Raw genomic sequence first — 24,986 nt, forward strand, 5'->3', positions numbered from 1 at the left:
GGAAGTACGTATGGGAATAGAAAGACTAACCAAGCCTTAAAAAAAAAAGGGTAAAAACAGAGTAAAAGGGGAAGAAAAGAGGAATTTGGTCAGGGAGGTGAATCAGGAATCTCCGAACACTGCTTACAGTGGGAGACACCCAAACACTCACCGCCCTGCCCCAACACCAGAGAGAGATTAAAAACCTTAAAACTGAGAATAAAAACCACTTTCCCGGAGGAAACCGAGAACCAGAGAGACCATGCGGGAATCGTCAGCCAACATCAAAGGTAAAGTGTGGGGGAGCCTGTACTGAGCACGCAGAGCCAAAAGAAGGGGGCATTCAACCAAAATGTGGGCTACCGACTGGAAGGCTCCACAACCACATAGTGGGGTTGGCTCATCACGCAAAAGAAAACCATGGGTCAACCGAGTATGGCCAATGCGGAGACAACACAGTGTGGTCGAGTCCTTTCGGGAGATGCGAAAGGAAGAACGCCACGGGCCTGGTGTCACCTTAATTGCACGAAGTTTATTAGACAGGGGAGTAGCCTCCCAAGAATTGGCCCATGACTGTGCGTAGTGGGATTTGATGTGAAGCCGTAAATCAGCTGCAGGCGGGGCTACAGAAAACAGGGGGGTAAGTAACTGCTCCCCCAGCCAAACGATCAGCGAGCTCATTACACGGGATACCCACATGGCCAGGGACCCAAAGGAAGTCAATAGAACAAGCAGCACGGTGAATATCAGCGAGATGGTCATGGATGGCAGAGACCAAGGGATGGCGCGAGAAACACCGGTCAATAGCAAGAAGACCACTCATCGAGTCCGTGCATAACAAAACTCGGTTATGGTGGGACTGTTTAATAAAGGTAAGGGCCTGGGAAATTGCCATCAATTCCGCAGTAAACACCCCACATGTAGGTGGCAGCAGATGACTTTCCGTTCCAACAGAGGACACGAAGGCATACCCAACACGATCAGCAGATTTAGAGCCATCAGTGTAAAAAACAACAGCATCCCGAAACTCCCACAAAATATGGCGGAAAAAGGAACGGAACACCACCGGGGGGATGGAATCTTTCGGACCGCGGCGGAGATCCATCCGAATTCGAGGCCGAGGAACTAACCAAGGAGGGGTGGAGGGGAGGGAGCGGGGAAGACAGGACAAAGAAGGAAGCTGAAAATCACGGCAAAGAGACGCAAGGCGCAGCCCAACCGGTAAACCCGCCCGAGGGCGGGAGTCGGGTGGACGACGTCCATGGTCTGGGAACAGGATAGAATAGGAAGGATGAGTGGGAGAGGAACGGATAGTGAGTGCATAAGACATCAGAAGCTGGGACCGCCGAACAGAAAGGGGGGGGATCCCAGCTTCAACCAGGAGACTATCAACAGGGCTAGTAGGGAAGGCACCGGTGGCCAAACGGATACCACGATGGTGGACTGGATCCAGCACGTGCAGTGTGGAAGGAGCAGCTGAACCATAAACTTGACAACCATAGTCCAAGCGAGACAGAACTAGAGCACGATAAAGACGGAGGAGGAGGGAACGGTCCGCACCCCAAGAGGAGTGGGCAAGGAAGCGAAGGACATTGAGTTTACGGAAACATCCTACCTTCAGGAGTCTGATATCGGGCAGCCAAGTGAGTTTGTTGTCGAAAAGAAGACCCAGGAAACGAAACTGTGGGACCACAGGCAATCGTTGTGCAGCGAGATAGAGCTCTGGATCTCAGGGTGGATCGTAGTACGGCGACAGAAGTGGACCACTCGCGATTTTAAAGGAGAGAATTGAAACCCGTGTGAGAGGGTCCTTGCAGAGGCACGCCGTATAGCTACCTGCAGCTGCCGCTCTGCAGATGCCATCGAGGACGAACTAACCCAAATGCAGAAATCATCCACATACAGGGCAGGGGCGACCAAGGGACCGACAGAGGCCACAAGTCCATCGATAGCAATGAGGAAAAGAAGGACACTCAAGACAGAACCCTGTGGGATGCCCGTCTCCTGGGTCCATGGAGAACTAAAAGCAGTACCAACTCGAACTCTGAATGACCGATGGATCAGGAACTGGTGGATAAAAATCGGGAGTGGGCCCCGAAGACCCCACTGGTGAAGGGTAAGTAAGATGTGATGGCGCCAGGCCGTGTCATAGGTCTTGCGAAGGTCAAAAAACACTGCAACCAAATGGCGGCGCTGGGAAAAAGCCTGCCGAACTGCGGATTCCAAGCAAAGTAAATGATCGATTGAAGACCGTCCCTCTCGAAAGCCACACTGGTAAGGCGACAATAGATCCCGAGACTCGAGGACCCAATTGAGCCGAAGGGCTACCATCCGTTCAAGTAACTTACAAACAACATTGGTCAAACTAATTGGCCGATAGCTGTCAACAGATAGGGGGTTCTTACCAGGCTTAAGGATAGGAACCACAATGCTATCTCTCCACTGAGAAGGGAAGTCACCCTGGAGCCAGATACAGTTAAACACCCGAAGAAGATGTTGCTGTTGTGGAGCACTGAGATGTTGAAGCAGTTGGTTATGAATGGAATCTGGGCCAGGGGCCGTATCATGAGAAGAAGATACAGCGAAAAGAAATTCCCATTCAGTAAAATGTTCGTTTGTAAGATTCTGACTCACAAGGGGTGAAACATAAGGTGGAAGCTTCAGCCAGCCTGTGACAGAGGGACAGTAGAACCAAGGGAAGAAACGAATCGTTCCCAACATATCCGCTTACCCTGTTTGATTAAATAACGAGCTTTAGCACGGAGGCGTTTAAAGGTAGTAAGGCTGGCTACGGATGGGTGCCTCTTAAAGAGTTGCAAAGCTTGACGGCGATCCCGGATGGCAATGGCAATGGCCGTACTCCACCACGGGACTCGCCGGCGACGAAATGGTCCAGATGAGTGCGGGACAGCAAGGCTAGCAGCGCGAACAATCGCATCAGACACGTCACGTAGGACGTCATCAATACAACCCGACAAAGAGGGAGAAAACTCGACCTGCGCAGTGTATAGAGGCCATTCGGCGCGGTGGAAAGACCAACGAGGTAACCTGTCCATTGGGGAGCGGGATGGGAGCGCGATAATCTACGGGTAATGGTCACTATCACAAAGGTCGTCGTGTGGCGACCAGTGTAATGAAGGGAGGAGAGAGGGAGAAGAAAGAGAAAGATCAATGGCAGAAAAGGTACCATGACCGGCACTGAAATGAGTAGGGGAGCCATCATTAAGAAGGCACAGGTCATGGTCTGCAATAAATTGGTCTATAAGAAGACCTCGTCTAGATGGAAAGGCACTGCCCCACAAAGAATGATGAGCATTAAAATTCCCAAAGAGGAGGAAGGGAGGAGGAAGTTGCTGAAGAAGGGTGGTTAAGGTAGCAGGTGTAAGAGTCCTGTCAGGAGGGAGATAAAGATTGCAAACTGTGACTGCAGAGTCCAAGTGGACCCTAACAGCAACCGCTTCCAATGTAGTTTGGAGAGGAATCCACGTGCTAGCAATGTCTGTACGGACCAACGTACAAACGCCACCAGAAGCCCACAAGGGTCCGACCCGATTTCGACAGAAAACACGGAACCCACGGAGGGTCGGTGAGTGAGCATCAGTAAAATGAGATTCCTGGAGAACCACACAAGCTGTAGAGTAGGACGAAAGAAGGGATTTCAATTCCAGAAGGTGACAATAGTATCCATTACAATTCCATTGGAGAACAACAGAACGATGGTTTAAATGAGGGCTGAACACGCTAAATCCAGTCATACCGCCGGGTCCCCACCCGTCACCGACAAGGAGGGGGCGACATCCATGAACGACAGGTCAGAATCCGGTTGTGAAGTCGGGGAAGAGACCTCCGGTGACACTAGAGGCTCTTTGTCCCGGGACTTATGTTTCTTCTTCCGTTCAGGCTGAGATCGAGGAGGGCTGTGTGGCATGAAGGAGCCAGCTGCAGCAAGATCAGGAACAGAAAGAGACCGGGCGACCTGGGGGCCGACAGACCGCGGCTCTCGCGGTCGCCGCGCGACAACAGACCTTTGACCTGGAAGGTGCCTGGAAGGGGCATCCCGGGAGAGGCGCCCTTGACCGGCAGACCCCGAAGGAGTGGGACACTTCTCCGGCCGGGGAGGGGGAGCAGTGCCCATAGGAGTAGGTGTGGGAGCCGCAGGAGAGGGAGGGAGGAGAGGGGTCCGGGATGAGGGTAAGGAAGGGGGAGGAAGGGGTGAAGATGTAACCAAGGCGTAACTAGATGTCATGGACACAGGGTGCAGTCGTGCATATTTCTTACGGGCCTCTGTGTAGGTTAAACGATTGAGGGACTTATTATCCTGTATCTTTTTTCCTTTCTTATATACTGGGCAATGTGGTGAACGTGGAGAATGACTACCATGACAATTTACACATACAAGAGGGGGAACACAGGGACTCCCCTCATGGAGTGGACGTCCACAGTCACCACAGAGAGGGGCCTGGGAACAGTGAGAAGACATGTGGCCAAAACGCAAGCACTCAAAAAACACCTCATAGGAGGTGGAATGTACGGCTTCACATCACAGCGATAGACTATAATCTTAACTTTCTCAGGGAGGGTATCCCCTGGGAACAGCGAGAAGACATGTGGCCAAAACGCAAGCACTCAAAAAACACCTCATAGGAGGTGGAATGTACGGCTTCACATCACAGCGATAGACTATAATCTTAACTTTCTCAGGGAGGGTATCCCCTTCAAAGGCCAGGATAAAGGCACTAGTATCAATACGATTATCTTTAGGACCCTTCTGAACACGCCGAACAAAGTGAACACCCCGCCGTCCGAGATTGTCCCGAAGTTCCTCATCAGTTTGAAGGATGAGGGCCCTGTGAAAAATCACACCTTGTACCATATTTAGAGACTGGTGGGGGCTAATGGACACAGGAATTGTGCCAAGATGGGTACAGGCACGAAGGGCCGCAGATTGGGCAGCTGAAGTAGTTTTCATCAGCAACGAACCCGACCGCATCTTGCTCAAGGAGTCCACTTCGCCAAACTTGTCTTCAATGTGTTCCACAAAGAATAAAGGTTTGACACTGGTGAAAGTATCTCCATCAGTCCTGGTGCAAACTAGATAACGGTGGAAAGGTTTTGCCCCTAGACGACGGGCCTGACCCTCTTCCCAGGGGTAGCCATGGAAGGGAAGGCCGAAGGGGCAAGAGAAGCAGCACTGTAGGAATCAGTTCCACGCAGAGAGACGGCCGCAGAAGAACGGCCAGAGTTTTGGACCCGTATGAGTTTCAGCTGCATAGCGTCCGCCCTGATACCACCCACTCTGATCAGGGGCTCTCCTCACGGGCGCCACCAAGCCACAGCAAGGGCCGTCTGGCACGGCGGCCATTGCCGGGAGTTCCGATGCTCCAGGATGACGAGCTACCACTCCAAGGCATGCATGACGAGTGTCACAGCTCAGGTATCAGAAGTGTGATCCCTGTGTGTTCAGGGGGCTCAACCAAAAGGGTACATAGCGACCCCACCACACGGGCTGGCTACCGTGCTGGCTATGCACCCTAGCATCAGACAACGACGTGAAAGAAAAGGTGGAATGTACTAGCAGGGCGCACGTCGGAGACACTAGGTAAGGTGCTCTTCTCCAAATGGCTCACACTACGGAGGAGAAATTTTGTAATGGAGGTCAAACCCCAGAGGGGGACCAAGGAATGCCAAAAGGAGGAGATGATTACGCAACAAAGCCGGAGTGTAAAACCAACAGAACCAGGAGGATAGTGGGGGCCAACATAAGCAAGGACACCAATACAGGGAGAGCATGGAGGGGAAAGGAGGGGAAGGGAAAGGAAATGCAGCCCGGGAGAGAAAGAAGGCTGCAATGGCTCGGGGCCCGTGCTCGCCACACACGTATCCACAAAAGAGTTGTGGACCCCCTGGGGGTAACACAGTAATGTGAGTACAGTAAGTTGTCCAATCACTTGACGAGGTTTTATTGTACCATTTTCAAAAACATATTTACACTGAATGGAACAATAACAATCTTTCCAAAAACTATACTTTAGAAAACTGCCAGTTTACAGAACCAACTGAAGTTGAAAAGTAATCCAACATTATGTTCCTCTCATTATTTGCTAAAATTTCACCATGTACCTATCTCCATTGCCTGTGCCTGAAGCCCAATTACTGATAATGTATCTTTGGTTTCAAAGCCACCTCTGCCACACTCAAAGTTATGCAAAATGACAGAGGCTTTTATATCTACAGAAAAATCAGGGCCCAGGTTCAAAGATATTTGAGAAATTCTTCATTTGTTGCTCAGTATTAAATTAAAAGAAAATCAACTGCTTTTGAAAATTCTGAATAATATTTTTTGATGCCTCTGTTCCTGCAGTAGTTGGTTACCCAATTAATTATGATGTGCTGAGTACAAATTATTAAGACCTTGCCATATGCTGAAATAGTATTTTTATTTTATTTTATTTATGTGATGGCAACAGTCAACATTTGTATGAGTTGAATATATTTCTTTAAGAGCACATTCATGCACTGTAACGAATCCTTCTGTCTCACACGTAGTTCAATGAATGTTGATATACTCAATCATAATGGCGAAACTACTCAGAATCACTGTAGAGCTCTTGAAATTGAGTATGAAATGCCAGCATTCATTTTTAAATTAATTCAATGAATGAACTGTATTCTGTTTCCCCTTTTTAAGCAAAGATAAACTAAAACCCTTGATAGCATCTGTTTATTTTTCATTTCTTTGGGATTGTGCCAAGACACTGGGAAAGAAGAAGAAGGAAGTGAATGGGCCATGCCATGTACAACAGCATCTGGGTAAATGTGAACCACCATGGCAGCATGCCATGCACACAGTGGAATAGAGAGAGTTGCCAACAAAGTGTGAAATGGGCCTATCACAGCTCAATTAATTTCAATACAACTATTGCGCAGATAGTTCAACAACAAAGACTGTACAGAAATTTATTCTATTGTTCGTACAACAAACAGCAGCAACATATGTTTACACATTGGACAGAATCATAAAACACCACCAATTTTCGATTACATACCTAGTGTATAACAATAATGAAAATAGTATCAATGCTTACATGTTAAATTAATATGGTTGCATTTTAGGCCTAGTATGAAAGTATGTAAAATAGATTAAAATTAACACACATTGAATGGAGTCAAGATCTACATACAAACTCTGCAAACCACTGAAAGTGTGTGGCAGAGGGTATTTCCACTGCATCACCTACTATATCTTCTTTTCAGTGGAGTGTGGAAAGAACAACCACTTAAATGCTGTGTGTGTGTGTGTGTGTGTGTGTGTGTGTGTGTGGGCGCATGCAGTGAGGAGGGGGAAAGGGGGGGGGGGGGAGAATGGGGTTTGCACACTGCAATTAGTGTAATTTTGTCTTTGTTGCTCCTATGAGAGTCATAGATGGCTGTAGTACATTCGCACATTTCTCATTTAATACTGGTGCTTAAAATTTTTAAGTAGGTTTTCACTCCAGCATTCAAAAATGATATCATACATTTGTTCAGATTTAACGTTTCAAATGGATAAAACTGCACTTTAAAAAAAAAATAAAAATAAAAATAAACTGATTTTTAGATTATACAGCAGCAGCAACAACAACAACTTGTGTATTAAAACTCTGCGACTTCCAGGTAATAAATTAAGAGGTACAATCATACCAAATTCATGAAAACTGTATGAACTTTCTTCTACATCTACATGGATACTCTGCAAGCTATTGTACAGTGCATGGTGGTTGGTACCCCATACCACCACTAGTCATTTACTTTCCTGTTCCGTTCGCAAATAGGGCGAGGGAAAAAATGACTGTCTATATGCCTCCATATGGGCCCTTATTTCTTTCATCTTATCTTCGTGGTCCTTACATACAATGTACGTTGGCGGCAGTAGAATCATTTGGCAGTCAGCTTCAAACGCCGGTTCTCTCAATAACATTTCTCAAAAAGAACATCTGCTTCCCTCCAGGGATTCTCATTGGAGTGCCTGAAGCATCTCTGTAACACTTACGTGTTGTTCAAACCTACTAGTAACAAATTTAACAGCCCGCCTCCGAATTGCTTTGATGTCTTCCTCCAGTCTTACCCAGTATGGATCCCAAACACTCTGCAGTACTCAGGAATAGGTCACACCAGTGTCCTGTGTGTTTTTTTGGTGTGTTATTTTGCTTTAGGGTGCAAAAAAACAACTGGGGTCATACACACTCAAGTCAGAACGATAGAACACAAACACAGAGAGGAGTTAAATGACTATACATCAGTCCTAATTGAGAGAATAGTGGACAGCTAAAAACAAGCACATGGAAAAAGGGCTGAAAACACCATTCAGAAATGGAGGTCCAAAACTAAAAATTAAATGGCCTTTGCCACATTGCTTTGGTGGATAAAAAGTAAAACGCGGTCGACAGTCCGCGTGTCATTCGCTAAAACGGCTGATAAATAAGATGGCAAACCCTAGCTGGAGCATAAATGGTTAAAACAGGGGCATTCCAGCAGGAAGTGGCAGACAGTTAAAATTTGGGCGCAATATGTACAAAGTGGTGGGGTAGCACCACTTAGCAAATGGCAATGGCTAAGAAGGCAGTACCCAAGATGCGGCCAACTTAAAATAATCTCCCTACAGGAGGACCAAGAGGTGGTCGTCCAAGGCGCTGGGAGAGGCTTAATAAGACTAAGCTTATTCCCATGAAGGGAAGACCATTGGCAATGCCCACCTCCTGACAGATGGCAAGGCAGAGATTACTGGAGGGAATATAGGTACTTGTGGGCTGAGGTGTGAGGAGTGCAATCTTGGCAGCGGCGTCAGCAGCCTTGTTTCCTGGCAGACCGACATGAGAAGGAACCCACATAAACATCACAGTGACTCCACCAAGAGTGAGCAAGTGACAGTTTTCCTGGACCTGCTGCGCTGAGGGATGAGCAGTGTACAGCGCACAGAGACTTCGGAGGACACTGAGTGAGTCTGAGCAAAGGACACAATTGGAATGCCTGTGTCGTCGGATGTACTCTGTGGCCTGGTACAAGGCAAAGAGCTCGGCTGTAAATACTGAGAAGCATGCCGGAAGCCGATATCAAAAGACATGGGTCCCAATGACGATGGCACACCTGACCCCACGGTCAGTCCAAGAGCCATCCGTGTATACAAAGGTACCATCACCAAGTTCCATGCGAAGATCGTGAAACTGAAGGCGATAGATCGAGGCTGGAGAAGTGTCCCTAGGAAGCGAATGAAGACGAAGGTTAACATGGACCACTTCACGAAGCCAAGGTGGTGAAAGGTTCACATCCACTGGGAAAGCTGCAGGTAGTGTGTAAGTAAGCCGCTGTAGCAAGTGGTGAAGGCAGACTACAGGAGGTAACAGAAGAGGGATGAGCCCCATACTGACGATCGAAGGAATCATCAGAAGAGGCGGCATAGCAAGTGTGGCCACACACGACAGACGAATGGCATGCATACCTGCTGAGGAGAAAGTCATCGCGGTAGGACCGTGGTAGTTCAGCAGCTTCAGCATACAGACTCTCAACCTGGCTGGTGTAAAAGCATCCACAGTAGAGTTTTGAATGGATGAAGGACCAGTACAAATGGAGGAGGATGGTTCGATCAGCACCACAGGAAGTACCATTGAGGACATGTTGGAGATTGAGGGACTGCGTACAGCAGGCTGCCAGGGAAGACACATGGGAGGACCAAGAGAGTTTGCTATCGAGTATGAGCCCCAGAAATTTTGTAGTTTAAATGAACGGAAGGGTAACAGGCCCAAGATGTAGAGATGGTAGGAGAAACCACTTGCGCCGCCAGAAATTCATACACACATTTTTGTCAGGGGAAAAGCAAAACCCATAGGCGATGCTCCAGGAGTGAAGACGATCAAGACAGCACTGAAGACGCTGCTCAGTGAGACAGGTCCATGGAGAACTGCAATAGAGAGCAAAATCATCAACAAAAAGAGAGCCCGAGATGCCCGACGGGAGACAGGCCATTATAGTGTTACTGGCAATAGCAAAGAGGACGACGCTCAGGACAGAACCCTGAGGCACACCAATGGAAGCCCCACGTGTAAAGAGTATGGAGGATACCAGTTATCTGGCAGGTGTCGTAGGCCTACTCCAAATTGAAAAACACATCCACAGTTGGGGATTTCGCAGAAAACAATTCATGACATAGGTGGACAAAGTAACGAGATGGTCAACTGCAGAACTCCATGCTCAAAATCCACACTGTGAATTCGTTAGTAAATGGCAAGACTCAAGCCACCATACCAGCAGGGCACCTTGCAAATCACCTTGCAAACGCATCTGGTAAGAGAGGCAGGGCAGTAGCTAGAATGAAGGTTTTTGTCCTTACCAGGCTTAGGTATGGGTATGACGATGGCTTCACTCCAGTGTCCAGGAAATGTGCCCTTTGCCCAGATGCAGTTGTAAGTGTTAAGTGTAAAGTGCTTGCCCTGCAGGAGAAAGGTGCTTCAACATCTGAATGTGGATGATGTCTGGCCCTGGGGTGGAGGATCAGGATGCACTGAGAGCAAGGTCTAGCTCCCTCACAGTAAAGGCGGCATTGTGGAGCTCACGATTCAGAGAAGAGAAGGATATCGCCCAAGCTCCTCCGCTCGTTTCCGATGGAGGAAGGCAGGGTGATAGTGGGAAGAGCTCAAAACGTCTGCAAAATGGCAGCCCAAGGTGTTGGGGATGGCAATAGGGTCCACGATGACATCGTCAGCGACTGTCCCGTCAGAAATTGAGGAATGGATCTTGGTTCCAGATAGCTGTTGAAGGTTGGCCCACACAACAGAGGAAGCTGTGGAACTGTTAAAACTAGTGAATGAAATCCAGCTAGCTCTTTTGCTATCCTGAAGAACACAACGACACTTTGCACGCATCTGTTCATAACAAATGCAATTTGCCAGAGTAGGGTGGTGGTTAAAAACACAGAGAGCACATCTACGTGCGCGACTTGTGTCACGGCATGCCTCAGTCCACCAAGGGACTGGGACATGACATAGTAGAGAGGAAGTGCGGGGGGATGGAACATTCTGCAGCAGTAAGGATAATGTTTGTGAGATATTCTACCTGGCCATCACAACTGGAGAAATCTTGTTCTTCAAAGTTCGCCAGGGAGGAGTAGAGCTGCCAGTCAGCCTTAGGAAGCTGCAATTTAGGCATGCATGTGGATGGGGCAGGAGTCAGCAAACAGATAGCACACGGGAAATGGTCGCTAGAGTAGGTATCCGAAAGAACTGACCACTCAAGATGATGGGCAAGCTGGGCAGTGCAGAAGGATAGGTCCAAATGGGAATAGATGTGCAATGAGTCAGAAAGCAAAGTGGATACTTCAGTGTTAAGGCAGAAGAGGTTAAATTGTTTACGAACATCAGCCAAGAGGGCACCTCTCTGACAGGTCCTGGGAGAACTCCAAAGGGGATGATGTACATTAAAGTCACCGAGTAGCAAAAAATGGGGGAGGTAGCTCCCAATAAGTTGAAGGAAGTCTGCCCTGGTGACAGCGAATGAGGGAGGGACATATATATGTAGTACAGAGGGGAAATGTCGGGTGGGGAAGAAAAAGGCAAACTGAAACAGCTTGAAGATTGGTAGTCAAGAGAGATGGGTTGACTATGAATATCATCCCATATGAACAGCAAGACGCCCTCATGAGAGGGAATGCCGACCTCAGAGGGAAGGTCAAAATGAATCAGTAAGAAATGTGAAAGCTCAAAGCAGCCGTGAGAGTGCAATTTCGTTTCTTGAAGGCAGAGTACAAGGGGATGCTGTGACGCTAAAAGCAGCCGTAAATCCTCGTCATGGGACCAAAGGCCACGAACGTTCCATTGGAGGAGAGTCATGATGAGGAAGACACGTAGGGGTGTCACCTTGGCGGCTGCCGAGTGACAGCTGGGGAAGAGGTGCTACTACAGGGCACAGAAACAGGAGCTGTGTAGCTGGTGGTTTCGCCCCTTGAGGCAAGAGTTTGACAGCTTGCTGCACAGCTGGACAAGGGGATGGCAATGTTACCTAGACACTGGGCGATTTCACAACCTCAGAGCTGAATTGGAGGTCACATGTCTGCATGGCCATGTCCTTCATGGAGCAAGAGGTAACAAGAACAGAACTATAGGTACCAGACGGGAGAACGCAGGGTTTGCGACTAGCCACTAACTTGCAAGCAACTGGATAAGGCACCTTTTCCTTTACTCCGATCTCTTGAACAGCCCACTCAGCAAGATACAATGGACACTCCCGAGAGGCGGCGGCATGGCCGCTGTCCTGTATGTAGTCTCCTTACACTTTTTCCTAAAATTCTCCCAATAAAATAAAGTCAAACATTTGCCTTCCCTACCACTGTTCTCACATGCTCGTTTCGTCATTTTGCAGTGTTACATCCAGATACTTAAATGACCTGACTGTGTCAAACAGGACACTAGTAATACTTTATCTGAACATTACAGACTTGATCTCATCCACATTAACTTACATTTTTCCACATTTAGGGCTAGCTCGCATTCATCACACCAACTGGAAATTTTGTGTAAGTCATCTTGTATCTTCCTACAGTCACTCAACTTTGACACCTTATTGTACACCAAGGCAATATCAGCAACTAACCACAGATTGCTGTCCACCCTATCAACCAAATCATTTATGTATATACGGGTAACAACAATGGTCCTATCACATTTCCCTGGGGCACCCCTGATGATACCTTCCTCTCTGATGAACGCTTGACGACAACGTACTGCGTTCTATTATTTAAGAAGTTTTCGAGCCACTCACATATCTGAACTTATTCCATATGCTCATACCTTCATTAACAGCCTGCAATAGGGCAGAGTGTCAAATGTTTTCTGGAAATCTAGAAATAAGGAATCTTCCTGTTGCCTTTCATCCACAGTTCACAGTATATCATGTGAGTTAAGACCAAGCTTAATTTCACATGAGTGATGCTTTCTAAAATCATACTGATTCATGGACATAAGCTTCTCAGTTTCACAAAAATTTATTATATTCGAACTGAGATTATGTTTGAGAACTCTGCAGCAAACAGAAGTTAGGGGTATTGGTCTGTAATTTTGCAGGTATGTTCTTTTACCCTTCTTGTTTACTGGAGTCATCTCTGCCTTACACTGAAAGAGAACCAGTCACAGCATTAACATGATATTGCTGATTCACAGATGCACATGTGTATTTGTGTCTGTTCAATTGCTCTTGGTCTAACACTATCACTTTATAATGAGAACGTAAATGTTTATGTGCCTGCAACCAGTGGTTCATTTTTTCTGAACCTTCAATTTTATGTCTGTCAAAGTACTATACACAGTTATAGTATCATAGTATCAGGTTGACTTATCACAAGAAGAAAAATGCAATTACAGTTCTGAACCTCATGTTTGGACTTCAATGAACCGAAGTGCATATTTTTTCTGCATTGATTTGCAGTACTCACGCATCATGTGCCACAGCTGTTTGTAAAAAGGTCATTGACAGCACAATTGTCCTGCAGATAGTATTCGTCATTATAGAATTTTGCTTAAAAAAGATTGACCGTATTGCAGGTCCCCCTCTCTGCTTGAACACAATATTTAGCACATTCTAGGAGGTGCTGGTAAGTCCTTTGGTTTCTCTAGTTAAAATGAATGTAGACTAGTTTTGAATTTTTGCTATTAACCCTTCTTCACATTATGTGTGACAGTACCTGCATAGAAGTAACACTGGTTTTTATTTTTTTGTGGCGCAAGAATGTAGATAATACACAGAGTCGTGCTGTGATTAAGTATCTTTCTTCTAAGGGAACAATGGGCAAACAAACTTATGATGATTTTATTTGATTAAGGTTTTAGGGGCCAAAACTGCTACAGTCATAAGCACACATTCTGTGGCATAGAGAAGGGTAAAAAACCGAAATTTAAATCAGCAGCAATGGGAGCAAAACTCAAGGCGGAGGGAAACTGAAAACTGAAGATAATCTTAGAAAAGTGCTTTTGAAGGGGGTTTGTTTTCCCCGAAAAGAGCCTCAAATCACCAATGTCATCCCACTAATACTTACAGACTCAAGGACATGATCGGCTGAACATGTCATCTGCTAAAAGGGAAGATATATCAAGTGACACCTGTAAACGGGTGAGTAGTGGATTAAAATAGGGACACTGAAGTAAAAAGTCTCTCAACATCTGCGATTAAGAGCAGTGGGAAGAAAGCAGGGAAGATCGCCAATTAAAAGATGTTGATGGCTAAAAAGACAGTGCCCAATCTGGAGTCAAGTTAAAATTACCTCCTTCCGATGATGAGGCCAGGAGGAAGAGATCCAAGCAAGGGGAAGAGGTTTTATGTCCCGCAATTTATTATCCTGAAGTGCAGACCAAGTTGTGTGCCACAAAAGAGCAACACAACGACATAAAACGCTCCGTAGATTGGCAAACGGAACCATGCAAACAGCAAGCCGAGGATGAGAGACAGCAGAGTTTGCCGCTATATCGGCTGCCTCATTTCCGCAGATGCCCTAGTATTCAGAGGAATGCACAGAGATGGCCCCCTCAAGTGGAGCATGTGAAGGCAGTCCTGATTCAGATGGTCCAGGGGGTGGACGGGATAAAGAGCTTGGAGACTGAGAAGAGATCTGAGCGAACACAAGAATATAATATATCGTATCCGCTGATGGCGATGGTTGTATTTGACAACCTGGATAACAACGTAAAGCTCTGCAGTAAAAACCGAACATTGGTTGGGAAGCCAAAATCTAATAGGGGTGTCGTCAATAATATAGGCACTCCCAACACCAAAGGTGGTCTTGGAGATGTCAGTGTAACGTGACATCCTCCATTTGTGCCCATAGAGCAGCAAATGCCCGACGATAAACTGGGGGGGGGGGGGGGGGGTGGTACTATCCTTAGGAAGATGAAAGGTCACGGAGAAGACAGTTCCGAGGGCGAAGCCAAGGTGGTGTCGTACCCCCAGTTGTGAAGCAAGTTTCACAAAATTGGAAGGAAAGGGAATGCAGCATTTGACAGAAGCGGACTCCCAGTGGTAGGAGAGAGGAAGGGTGGCCTGCATACCCTAAATCCAAGGAGGAGTCGAAAAAAAGGACATGGGTTGGATGAGCAGGCATGGAAGACAGATGACTAGCATAATGACTCAGAAGGACAGCTCACTGATTGGACTTCAGAGGTTCCGCAGTCTCAGTGTAAAGGATCTTTACGGGGCTGGTGTAAAAAGCTCTAGACACTAAATGCAATCCATCATGGTGGTGGACAGTCTAGGCACTGAAGAACCGACTGCGATGCAGAGGAGTAAACTATGCTTCCAGAGTCCAATTTCGAGCACACTAAGGCGCGATATAGGAGATGGAGAACCACTCTGTCCACTCCCAAGGAGATACCACTCAGAACACAGAGTGTTGAGGGATCGCCGACAGCTAACCGAAAGGTATGAAACGTGAGAAGACCAGCACAGTTTTCTGTCAAACTTAAGTGCCAAGAATTTGGCAACATCTTTGAATGGAAGGGCAAGTGCGCCTAGATGTAGGCAACGTGGATAAAACTCTGCACGATATCAAAAACTGACACAGACGATCTTACTGGGAGAAAACCTGAAGCCGGTTTCGATGCTCCACGAGTGGAGGTGATTGACACATCCTGGAAGACGTCATTGGAGAAGTCTGGTCCATTGAGAGCTGTATTAGATGCAGAATCGCTGACAAAGAGGGAGCCCGAGACATTGGGAAGGAGACAATCCATAATTGGATTTATGGGGGTGGCAAACAGCACAACATTTAGCATGGAGCCCTGGGGCACCCCATTTTCTTGTGAGAAGATACCAGATAGAGTAATGTAAAATTTGAAATTTTCCCGGCGAATCAACTGGTCAAAAAGATCGGCTCACCTGAAGATGGCTGGCAGTTGTCCAGCCGAAATATTGTGCAATGAAGTTTACGACGACCGGCTGCAAACCCGTAATCTTTTTGACCACCAGATAGAGTAATGATCACCTGCACCTTAAATGTGCCCTCCGTCATAAATTCATGGATGAAAAGGGGTAGCCGACCTAGAAAGCCCCAAGAGAAGAGTGTGCAGAGGATGCCTGTCCTACAACAGGTATCACGTGCCTTCTCTATACCAAAAAATATTTCTACCGTTTGGCGATTCCTGAGAAAGTTGTTCATGATATAAGTGGAGAGAGCAATAAGATGGTCAAAGCGAAACGATGCTTTCGGGAACCGTATTGGGCAGTTGTTAAAAGGTTTCGAGACTCCAGCCACCAGCCTCAAAGGAAATTTACCATACACTCCAAAACCTTACAAACACTACTCGTGAGAGAGATTGGGCAATAGCTTTTCCAGGTTTCGGAACAGGAATGACGATAGCTTCCTGCTATATTCTGGGAAAGGTACTGTCGACCCAAAGTCGGTTATAAAGGCGAAGGAGGTAGCACAGACTCGGGTATAATAGATGCAGCAACGTTCGGACATGGTTACCATCCGGTCCCCGAGCAGAAGAGTGCGAGGAGAAGACTGCATGTCTAAGGTGCCGCATTAAAAAAAAAATAAATAAATAAATAAATAAATAAAAGCATTATGCTTTCGCAGTTTTGAGATGAAAATGCAAAATGTCGCTCTTCCGCTACCTGCTGCTTTGGGAGAAAGGCTGGTGAGTAATTAGAAGAGCTCAAAAACTCAGCAAAGTGTCAACCCAATGAGGTAGAGATTGCGACTGGGTCCACTAAGGTGTCCTGCATGACAGTTAGTCCAGAGATTGGGGAATAACTGGATGTGCCGGATAGCCGTTGGAGTAGACTCCAAACAACTGATAAGTAAGTGATAGTATTAAAGGAGCTGGTAAAGAAATCCCAGCTTACCTTCTTGCTATTGTGTATGATGCGACGGCATCACGCATGTAACTGCTTATAGCGAATACAGTTGGCCAATGTAGGATGGTGGTGGAAAACACGAAGAGCACATCTCCGCTCGCATATTGCGTCACAGCACACCTCGTTCCAGCAAGGAACTTAGGGGTGCCAGAACAATGGGAAGGTAATGAACATTCCGCAGCTGTAAGAATAACTTTCATAACATGAGTGACCTGATTGTTGATTCTAGGAAACTGATGGTCATTAAATGTTGCCAGAGAGGAGAAAAGTGTCCAATTGGCTTGGGAAAACTTCCAACATCTTGGGCACATTGATGGCAGTTGTGGCTGTAATCGAAGGACACATGGAAAATGGTCACTCGAATGTGTATCAGCAAGAGCGAACCTTTCAAAAGCATAGAGCTAGCCAAACGTCGCCAATCAAAAGGTCCAAATGGGAGTACATTGATGTGGAGGCAGACAAAAATGTAGGTTCCCCACTAATAAGGCAATCAAAATACAATTGGTGGAAGAGGTCAATCAATAGGGAGCCTCTCTGACATGAGATTCCCAAAGCAGGTGGTGGGTGTTGAATTCCCCCAACCAGTAAATAGGGGGGTGGAAGATGACCAAGGAGATGAAGGAGATTGGCTCTTAACACTGGTGTGGACGAAGGAATGTATAGGGTACAAAGAGAGAAGGTTGGTTGGTTGGTTGGTTGAGGTTTGAGGGACCAAACAGCAAGGTCATCAGTCCCTTGTTTCAAAAATGTGCCATTCCGCTAATGGGACAACTCAGTAAAGTCAGAACAATAAAACGGAAAAAGGGAAAAAATGTAAAAAGGCAGTCATGTTGTCATTGGTAAAAAACAAAATGAGGGAAGTCGGCAAGAGAACGAACCCAACACTATGCTGAAGCAGCATAGGCAAGACCACCTGTGACTTAAAAGGTACAACTGCTAGAATGTAGGAAGTACGTATGGGAATAGAAAGACTAACCAAGCCTTAAAAAAAAAAGGGTAAAAACAGAGTAAAAGGGGAAGAAAAGAGGAATTTGGTCAGGGAGGTGAATCAGGAATCTCCGAACACTGCTTGCAGTGGGAGACACCCAAACACTCACCGCCCTGCCCCAACACCAGAGAGAGATTAAAAACCTTAAAACTGAGAATAAAAACCACTTTCCCGGAGGAAACCGAGAACCAAAGAGACTATCTGGGAATCGTCAGCCAACATCAAAGGTAAAGTGTGGGGGAGCCTGTACTGAGCACGCAGAGCCAAAAGAAGGGGGCATTCAACCAAAATGTGGGCTACCAACTGGAAGGCTCCACAACCCCATAGTGGGGTTGGCTCATCACGCAAAAGAAAACCATGGGTCAACCGAGTATGGCCAATGCGGAGACAACACAGTGTGGTCGAGTCCTTTCGGGAGATGCGAAAGGAAGAACGCCACGGGCCTGGTGTCACCTTAATTGCACGAAGTTTATTAGACAGGGGAGTAGCCTCCCAAGAATTGGCCCATGACTGCGCGTAGTGGGATTTGATGTGAAACCGTAAATCCGCTGCAGGAGGGGCTACAGAAAACCGGGGGTAAGTAACTGCTCCCCCAGCCAAACGATCAGTGAGCTCATTACCCGGGATACCCACATGGCCAGGGACCCAAAGGAAGTCAATAGAACAAGCAGCACAGTGAATATCAGCGAGATGGTCATGGATGGCAGAGACCAAGGGATGGCACGAGAAACACCGGTCAATAGCAAGAAGGCCACTCATCGAGTCCGTGCATAACAAAACGCGGTTATGGTGGGACTGTTTAATAAAGGTAAGGGCCTGGGAAATTGGCATCAATTCCGCAGTAAACACCCCACATGTAGGTGGCAGCAGATGACTTTCCGTTCCAACAGAGGACGTGAAGGCATACCCAACACGATCAGCAGATTTAGAGCCATCAGTGTAAAAAACAACAGCATCCCGAAACTCCCATAACATTTGGCGGAAAAAGGAACGGAACACCACCGGGGTGATGGAATCTTTCGGACCTCGGCGGAGATCCATCCGACTTCGAGGCCGAGGAACTAACCAAGGAGGGGCGGAGGGGAGGGAGCAAGGAAGACAGGACAAAGAAGGAAGCTGAAAATCACGGCAAAGAGACGCAAGGCGCAGCCCAACCGGTAAACCCGCCCGAGGGTGGGAGTCGGGTGGGCGACGTCCATGGTCTGGGAACAGGATAGAATAGGAAGGATGAGTGGGAGAGGAACGGATAGTGAGTGCATAAGACATCAGAAGCTGGGACCGCCGAACAGAAAGGGGGGGGATCCCAGCTTCAACCAGGAGACTATCAACAGGGCTAGTAGGGAAGGCACCGGTGGCCAAACGGATACCACGATGGTGGACTGGATCCAGCACGTGCAGTGTGGAAGGAGCAGCTGAACCATAAACTTGACAACCATAGTCCAAGCGAGACAGAACTAGAGCACGATAAAGACGGAGGAGGAGGGAACGGTCCGCACCCCAAGAGGAGTGGGCAAGGAAGCGAAGGACATTGAGTTTACGGAAACATCCTACCTTCAGGAGTCTGATATCGGGCAGCCAAGTGAGCTTGTTGTCGAACAGAAGACCCAGGAAACGAAACTGTGGGACCACAGGCAATCGTTGTGCAGCGAGATAGAGCTCTGGATCTCAGGGTGGATCGTAGTACGGCGACAGAAGTGGACCACTCGCGATTTTAAAGGAGAGAATTGAAACCCGTGTGAGAGGGTCCTTGCAGAGGCACGCCGTATAGCTACCTGCAGCTGCCGCTCTGCAGATGCCATCGAGGAGGAACTAACCCAAATGCAGAAATCATCCACATACAGGGCAGGGGCGACCAAGTGACCGACAGAGGCCACAAGTCCATCGATAGCAATGAGGAAAAGAAGGACACAAGACAGAACCCTGTGGGATGCCCGTCTCCTGGGTCCATGGAGAACTAAAAGCAGTACCAACTCGAACTCTGAATGACCGATGGATCAGGAACTGGCGGATAAAAATCGGGAGTGGGCCCCGAAGACCCCACTGGTGAAGGGTAAGTAAGATGTGATGGCGCCAGGCCGTGTCATAGGCCTTGCGAAGCTCAAAAAACTCTGCAACCAAATGGCGGCGCTGGGAAAAGCCTGCCGAACTGCGGATTCCAAGCGAAGTAAATGATCGATTGAAGACCGTCCCTCTCGAAAGCCACACTGGTAAGGCGACAATAGATCCCGAGATTCGAGGACCCAATTGAGCCGACGGGCTACCATCCGTTCAAGTAACTTACAAACAACATAGGTCAAACTAATCGGCCGATAGCTGTCAACAGATAGGGGGTTCTTACCAGGAACCACAATGCTATCCCTCCACTGAGAAGGGAAGTCACCCTGGAGCCAGATACGGTTAAACACCCGAAGAAGATGTTGCTGTTGTGGAGCACTGAGATGTTGAAGCAGTTGGTTATGAATGGAATCTGGGCCAGGGGCCGTATCATGAGAAGAAGATAGAGCGAAAAGAAATTCCCATTCAGTAAAAGGTTCGTTATATGATTCTGACTCACAAGGGGTGAAACATAAGGTGGAAGCTTCAGCCAGCTGTTTTTGATGAAGGAAAGCAGCTGGATAGGAGGCTGACGCTGACGCCACTGCAAAATGGGTCGCAAGATGTTCTGCAAGAACTAATGGGTCCGTACAAATGCCATCTGGAACGTGAAGGCCTGGGAGGGTGGACTGCCGATAGCAACCTTGGAGAGAACGAAGTGTAGCCCATACCCGTGACAGAGGGACAGTAGAACCAAGGGAAGAAACGAATCGTTCCCAACATATCCGCTTACCCTGTTTGATTAAATAACGGGCTTTAGCACGGAGGCGTTTAAAGGTAGTAAGGCTGGCTACGGATGGGTGCCTCTTAAAGTGTTGCAAAGCTCGACGGCGATCACGGATGGCAATGGCAATGGCCGTACTCCACCACGGGACTCGCCGGCGACGAAATGGTCCAGATGAGTGCGGGACAGCAAGGCTAGCAGCGCGAACAATCGCATCAGACACGTCACGTAGGACGTCATCAATACAACCCGACAAAGAGGGAGAAAACTCGACCTGCGCAGTGTATAGAGGCCAATCGGCGCGGTGGAAAGACCAACGAGGTAACCTGTCCATCGGGGAGCGGGATGGGAGTGTGATAATCAACGGGAAATGGTCACTATCACAAAGGTCGTCGTGTGGCGACCAGTGTAATGAAGGGAGGAGAGAGGGAGAAGAAAGAGAAAGATCAATGGCAGAAAAGGTACCATGACCGGCACTGAAATGAGTAGGGGAGCCATCATTAAGAAGGCACAGGTCATGGTCTGCAATAAATTGGTCTATAAGAAGACCTCATCTAGATGGAAAGGCACTGCCCCACAAAGGATGATGAGCATTAAAATTCCCAAAGAGGAGGAAGGGAGGAGGAAGTTGCTGAAGAAGTGTGGTTAAGGTAGCAGGTGTAAGAGTCCTGTCAGAAGGGAGATAAAGATTGCAAACTGTGACTGCAGAGTCTAGGTGGACCCTAACAGCAACCGCTTCCAATGTAGTTTGGAGAGGAATCCACGTGCTAGCAATGTCTGTACGGACCAACGTACAAACGCCACCAGAAGCCCACAAGGGTCCGACCCGATTTCGACAGAAAACACGGAACCCACGGAAGGTCGGTGAGTGAGCATCAGTAAAATGAGATTCCTGGAGAACCACACAAGCTGCAGAGTAGGACGAAAGAAGGGATTTCAATTCCGGAAGGTGACGATAGTATCCATTACAATTCCATTGGAGAACCACAGAACGATGGTTTAAATGAGGGCTGAACACGCTAAATCCAGTCATACCACCGAGTCCCCACCCGTCACCGACAAGGAGGGGGCGACATCCATGAACGACAGGTCAGAATCCGGTTGTGAAGTCGGGGAAGGGTCCTCCAGTGACACCAGAGGCTCTTTGTCCCGGGACTTATGTTTCTTCTTCTTTTCAGGCTGAGATCGAGGAGGGCTGTGTGGCATAAAGGAGCCAGCTGCAGCAAGATCAGGAACAGAAAGAGACCGGGCGACCTGGGGGCCGACAGACCGCGGCTCTCGCGGTCGTCGCGCAGCAGCAGACCTTTGGCCTGGAAGATGCCGGGAAGGGGCATCCCGGGAGAGGCGCCCTTGACCGGCAGATGCCGAAGGAGTGGGACACTTCTCCGGCTGGGGAGGGGGAGCAGCGCCCATAGGAGTAGGTGTGGGAGCCGCAGGAGAGGGAGGGAGGAGAGGGGTCCGGGATGGGGGTAAGGAAGTGTAAGGAAGGGGGAGAAAGGGGTGAAGATGTAACCAAGGCGTAACTAGATGTCATGGACACAGGGTGCAGTCGTGCATATTTCTTACGGGCCTCTGTGTAGGTTAAACGATCGAGGGACTTATTATCCTGTATCTTTTTTCCTTTCTTATATACTGGGCAATGTGGTGAACGTGGAGAATGACTACCATGACAATTTACACATACAAGAGGGGGAACACAGGGACTCCCCTCATGGAGTGGACGTCCACAGTCACCACAGAGAGGGGCCTGGGAACAGCGAGAAGACATGTGGCCAAAACGCAAGCACTCAAAAAACACCTCATAGGAGGTGGAATGTACGGCTTCACATCACAGCAATAGACTATAATCTTAACTTTCTCAGGGAGGGTATCCCCTTCAAAGGCCAGGATAAAAGCACTAGTATCAATACGATTATCTTTAGGACCCTTCTGAACACGCCGAACAAAGTGAACACCCCGCCGTCCGAGATTGTCCCGAAGTTCCTCATCAGTTTGAAGGATGAGGGCCCTGTGAAAAATCACACCTTGTACCATATTTAGAGACTGGTGGGGGGTAATGGACACAGGAATTGTGCCAAGATGGGTACAGGCACGAAGGGCCGCAGATTGGGCAGCTGAAGTAGTTTTCATCAGCAACGAACCCGACCGCATCTTGCTCAAGGAGTCCACTTCGCCAAACTTGTCTTCAATGTGTTCCACAAAGAATAAAGGTTTGACACTGGTGAAAGTATCTCCATCAGTCCTGGTGCAAACTAGATAACGGTGGAAAGGTTTTGCCCCTAGACGACGGGCCTGACCCTCTTCCCAGGGGTAGCCATGGAAGGGAAGGCCGAAGGGGCAAGAGAAGCAGCACTGTAGGAATCAGTTCCACGCAGAGAGACGGCCGCAGAAGAACGGCCAGAGTTTTGGACCCGTATGAGTTTCAGCTGCATAGCGTCCGCCCTGATACCACCCACTCTGATCAGGGGCTCTCCTCACGGGCGCCACCAAGCCACAGCAAGGGCCGTCTGGCACGGCGGCCATTGCCGGGAGTTCCGATGCTCCAGGATGACGAGCTACCACTCCAAGGCATGCATGAGGAGTGTCACAGCTCAGGTATCAGAAGTGTGATCCCTGTGTGTTCAGGGGGCTCAACCAAAAGGGTACATAGCGACCCCACCACACGGGCTGGCTACCGTGCTGGCTATGCACCCTAGCATCAGACAACGACGTGAAAGAAAAGGTGGAATTTACTAGGAGGGCGCACGTCGGAGACACTAGGTAAGGTGCTCTTCCCTAAGTGGCTCACACTATGGAGGAGAAATTTTGTAATGGAGGTGTTCAAACCCCAGAGGGGGACCAAGGAATGCCAAAAGGAGGATATGATTACGCAACAAAGCCGGAGTGTAAAACCAACAGAACCAGGAGGATAGCGGGGGCCAACATAAGCAAGGACACCAATAGAGGGAGAGCATGGAGAGGAAAGGAGGGGAAGGGAAAGGAAATGCAGCCCGGGAGAGAAAGAAGGCTGCAATGGCTCGGGGCCCGTGCTCGCCACGCACGTATCCACAATAGAGTTGTGGACCCCCTGGGGGGGGAAGAGAGAAGGTGAATCCAGAAAGGGAGAGAGATACAGTGACAGCTTGGAAGGAATCGCGTAAGTGGATTGGGTGATAAGGAATAGTACCATGGAGGAGAATCATTAGTCCCCTGTGTGCCAGAACGCAAACAACAGAGGGGAGATCAAACCTGACTGACTGGAAATGAGGGAAGACAAAGCGATCTTGGGGATGTAGCTTTGTTCCCTGAAGACAGAAGACGGGGGAGCAGGATCGTAAGAGGATCGACAGTTCATCCCAATTGGAGCTAATTCCACGGATATTCCAATGGATAAGTGACACACGATGGACAAAATCACCGCCATTGCCGTCAATGTAGCGACCGCTGAGGGCCAGTGGCCGATGGTGTCGAATGGCATTCAGCTAGAGGCAGAAGATCCTTGTCCATGGGTTGTTCGGGGGCAGTTCCTGCCAGCAGTGATCAGCAAGTTGATTGGCCGCCAACTGTGAGTCTCGGGAATGTGAGCGTTGGCTGAGGGCAGCTACCACTGGATGGCGCTGTAGAAGACACACGCGGTGGTGGAGAAGGAGAAGAACTGTTTTTCTAATCAGCCTTCTTGGAAGCAGGACATTAAGGTGAAGTAGGAGTGGACAGTTGTGAGGTCCGGGGATGTAAAAAATCTTCACGAGTAGGCACTTTTTTGGAAGTCCGGGCGTCCAGTTTTGGGGGCCATGATTTAGTGGGTGCTGCTGAATCTTGAGCCTTAAGAGTGAGCGGGTGATAGTGAGGACATGGAAAGGACCATCTTTGGACTGGCCAATCTGACGACCGTGGCACTAAAGGTGAGATCGCAATTCTGCATGGCTACCGCCTTAGTAGGTTGAAGAGAGGTGAGGATAGTGCTATATTAACCCACTGGGAGCACAGTGGGTTTTCTACTGGCAAAAAACTTACGAACAGCAAAGGTGTGTAGCAGTGTAGTTCAAAGCAATTTGTATGCCTGGAGGGCACTGTCTGTTTCTGACAACAAGGTGCCATTTTGTAACCAGGAACAAGACTTTACAGGACCTGCAAATGTGTTGACACCTTTCTGCATAATGAAAGGGTTTACTGTTGAGAAGTTTTGACCTTCGTCACACCGAGAAACAACTAGGAACCTTGGCACTGACTGTAGAATGTTCTGTGGTTGAGACTAGTCTAGCTTTCTATTGTGGGCAGAAGCTGTAGGAATAGAAGAAACCATTGCGTAAGTATCCCCAACGATTACCAGCGTCTCTGATGACGTGCTCC

General features: G+C 48.2%; 1 protein-coding gene across 1 annotated transcript in view; it reads right to left on the reverse strand.

Moving 5' to 3' along the window:
- The window catches only part of LOC124798599 (RNA 3'-terminal phosphate cyclase), a 94,344-nt gene that overhangs the window by 39,476 nt on the left and 29,882 nt on the right, over positions 1 to 24,986 (reverse strand). The gene's annotated exons all lie outside the window — the stretch shown is intronic.

The sequence above is a fragment of the Schistocerca piceifrons genome, chromosome 5 (assembly GCF_021461385.2).
Source record: "Schistocerca piceifrons isolate TAMUIC-IGC-003096 chromosome 5, iqSchPice1.1, whole genome shotgun sequence".
NCBI classification, from domain to species: Eukaryota; Metazoa; Arthropoda; class Insecta; order Orthoptera; family Acrididae; genus Schistocerca; species Schistocerca piceifrons.